The sequence below is a fragment of the Cryptomeria japonica genome, chromosome 3, assembly GCF_030272615.1.
Source record: "Cryptomeria japonica chromosome 3, Sugi_1.0, whole genome shotgun sequence".
NCBI classification, from domain to species: domain Eukaryota; kingdom Viridiplantae; phylum Streptophyta; class Pinopsida; order Cupressales; family Cupressaceae; genus Cryptomeria; species Cryptomeria japonica.
In genome coordinates this window covers 486182221-486186104 of record NC_081407.1, presented here as the reverse complement: position 1 = coordinate 486186104, position 3884 = coordinate 486182221, and positions in this window count along the sequence as shown.

Here is a 3884-nt window from a genome sequence, read left to right as displayed (position 1 = left end):
TTTTTAGTTAAATCTGCAAATCTATCTGCAGGATCTGCCATACTTGATCCTGATGAAGTCGATGTGTTCTGTCTGGATCATGCTTCATGATATTCAAAACCAGGGGGAATTTGATATTGGCCCTTTTGGGCTCTATATGTTGCAACCAAATCCTCATTCACTGGGCTTGAAGTAGTTGCTTTATCCTGTTCTCTTAAAGGTGAATGTTGGTTGTTTTCATACTTATACTGATTGTACCTTTCTCTCATGAATTCATTCATGGATTCTTTTTTGTTTTTATTCTTTAGTTGAGAGAAATCTAACTGGGATAAAGGCTGTCCTTTTGTGACTGATCTCCTTCCGTCCATAGATATTCTTCTCCCTTAATTCAGAGCCGCCACCTCTCTCCTTGAGAGGAAAATCATTCTTCTGAGTTCTCTCCCACAACAGAGTCTTAATAATTCTTCCCCAGCAGAGTCGCCAATCTGTTGGGTCTCAAATCAACAGATTGGATAGGTTCTAAGGAAATGCCAACTCCTATGATAAAACCCTCCAATTGACTTGGCCAACTTATAGAGTGAACCTATTTGGTTACTAACTCTCTCACTTTAGGCTCTGCAGGACCTAGGTGGGTATACCTACTCACTAGTTGTTTCCAATGACTAGTGCCTTTTATAGCAGATTAAGTATCTTGATCTGGCTTCCTCCTATCTCAGAATGGTATAAGTTCCTAGGATGGATATAGCAGATGAGTTCAAGATTGTTGTTGTAGAAGTTATTTGATCTTTGTGCTTAGAATTTTATATGTATACACTATTGCCAACTTACTCTATATTTCCTACTCAACTACTCCTATTATTGTTTGTCCAGTTGTGAATTTTATAAATTGTAATGAGGGTTATACTTAATGATCAGTGCCTTTTACATCTTCTGGGCTACAGAGTCAGTTACTTCTTTATGGACTTAATATATGCTGTATGAGACAATCTTTAAACCTATCCCTTATAGGTCTGTCAATTGTTATTTCCCTATGAGCTCAGTTAATCACTTGTATTATAAAATTGCTTGTGTGTATTTAACCCAAACCTTATGAGACCACACAAGAAAGAATTATCAGGAATGATTACAATCCACAGATAAATCTTTTGATTCAATTAGAAATAACACAGAATGAATACTTTACTGAAAGAATATAAACAATCTTATCTATTATGATAATATCACACACAAATGCCACAAAGGAGAATACTCTACAAATTAGGAATAGGAACAAAGATTTGATCTTGTATTGATTCTTCAATCTTCGATTACAATTGATTAGCCCCAAAATCGTGTCTCTATCTGGCCGTATTTTTTCATTTTTTCTTTCATACAAAAATCCTTCACTTTATATATGTAAACGAAGGGTCATGACAAGAGACGTGTCCTTTTGTTTATACATTAATTAGGAAGATGGTTTGTTAACTAATATAAATACAAGAAGACTAAACATTCCCATGTGTTCGGTATATTTGTCATCTTTGTAAAATTTGACAGTGTCAACCAACTTTTTCATTTCAAACTCTTGTACATTGTATCCTGACAGGATGTAATTCGCTAATGCCATCGGGTCTTCTTTCTTTTGTAGTTCCTGTAATGATTTCTCTTTGATATTCACCAATTCTATTTTCCACTGATCCAAGGTAATCAATATACCTTCTCTATAAAAAGAGGGCACCCTAGGGGTATGCCCTTTATCCAAAGTTTGTACTTCCTTTTCCAGCATACTTCTGAATTCTTCATGGGGTCCTGCAAAAATATCAATCTCTACCTGCTCCTCTGGTGTGACATCAGTGATCCCTTTGACTCTGGATGCAAGCTGCTTATGCTGGTCGAAAGCCTTTATAGTTCCAGTATATGTAAACCAATACTTTTCTGCAGCAGGCATCATTGATTTGAATCTGTGATCAATTATGTCATTGACCACCTTATACATCTTTTGCTTCATATCTTCAACCTGCTTGGTAGCCTTTACTACTTTGTACTTCTAGTATGAGGCATCTGAAATATCATCCAGGCTTCGACCTATGGGATATGCAGTATACTCATTTATGGGAGTTCCTGTCTCGTGCTGCAGTATCCTTGTTTGTAGCCTCTGGTTCTCATCTTTAGTCTTCTCATATAAACCCTTGTAAGTAATATTTTCCCTGACCAAAAACTCTATCTGATCCAAATTTAGCCTGGCTACATCTAGATTCAATTTTGCTGTAACCCTATGGTCAGTCTTCCCTACCTGATGGACCATAAGATGTCCAAAGGTTTCTTCTGTATCCATAATAATTGGCCTTTTCCCTTTTGGGTACAGTGCCCATTGCAACAGAGCCTTTTGATCAGGATCATATCCTGAATTTATAGCTACAAACCCTTTTTCACACACACACATCTCTGGCGCCCACCGTGGGGCCGAAGACTACATTTTTCGACCTCCAAGACTGACTTCTTTATTTTTTGTTATTTTCCAAATTTTAGATTTTTCGGATTTTCGTCCGTATATCTCGTACGACAATATTTACAGGCTGAAATGACAAACTATAGGTATTGTATGAGTAGAAATCCTGTATCGTATGAGAGGGAATCCTGTATTGTACGAGGTAAAACTTTGTCGTACGACTCTGTATTTTCTGATTAAAAAGACAAATTTCATGATTTTGGTTTCCTACTCAAATTGATTATTCTGACGACCGACCCTGGTTGTTTATTATCTATCTTAGAATTTTTCATAGCCTAATCAGTTTTGTAGAATGCTTGCCAAAGAATATGCTTGTCGCACAAAGACAATATGACTACTGATTCATTGTCTTTGCAAGTTGCCTAAGGAAAAATCAACCAAACATCGTGTATTCTTTAAATTCATTTTTAGGAACCTAAATTGCTATTTGGTTAAAGAACAAATCTGTATTTCGTGTTTTTATAAGATTTTGAGAGGTAGGAGAATATGCTCTTGTTTTTTTCTACACAATTAGAAATCCAGACCCTTGAGGCTTTTTCTTTGTTTGAAATTTGTACATCTTTATCAGGCCTGCCCTCTCGAGGGGTTGAAAAACTCTTAAAGCCGTTACGATTGGTGTGAGGGGAATGACCTAAGTGGGAATTGCTATACACCAAGTACTCCAACCCACTATAAAATAAATGTGATTTGATGAAAATCAAGTCAATGACAGTGCTCGGGAATAGCTTTCCTCCGTACCTTCAGGTATATTAAACCTTGGTTTTCAAGGCTGGAAGACCTCTTAATTGAGTTTATACCTCGATGTGCCGAACAGATCCCTAACTAGTTCCAATTAAAATTAGAAGCTACCTGGTTCATCTCCAAAAGGGGGATAATCTTTGTACAAGAGAGATAGTAACTCTCCCAAGATACTTGTCATTTTGTGCCCCCATTAGCATTTGGAGTCAGATAATATAGTGTTGAGAATCCATTGCATGAGACTCAGTAGCTGTATTCTGATTAGCTATTGGGTGTGTACCTGAGTCTACAAGAAAAGGTTTTCTTTCCTCACCAAATTACTTAGGGTTTGCATGATGTGATTGGAGTTACTATACATACTACTTGTTTTCTGTGTTTTCATCCCTGAAACAAAAACTAAAATACCAAAAATTGGAGAAGACAAGAAACAAACTTAGTGATTAGAAACTTTGTCCATGTCGGAAACTAGTCCATCCTAAGTCGAAACTCTGTCCGTGTCAGAACTTGTCCATCTTAAGTCAAAACTCTATCCATGTCAGAACTTGTCCATCCTAAAGTCAAAATTCTATTCAAAACTAGTCTATCCTGGTCCAAAATCAGTCCATCTCAGAATTGGTCATACTCAGTTGTCATACTCAGCAATAAAAAAAACTCAGAATTTTAAGTCTCTGCCCTGTGA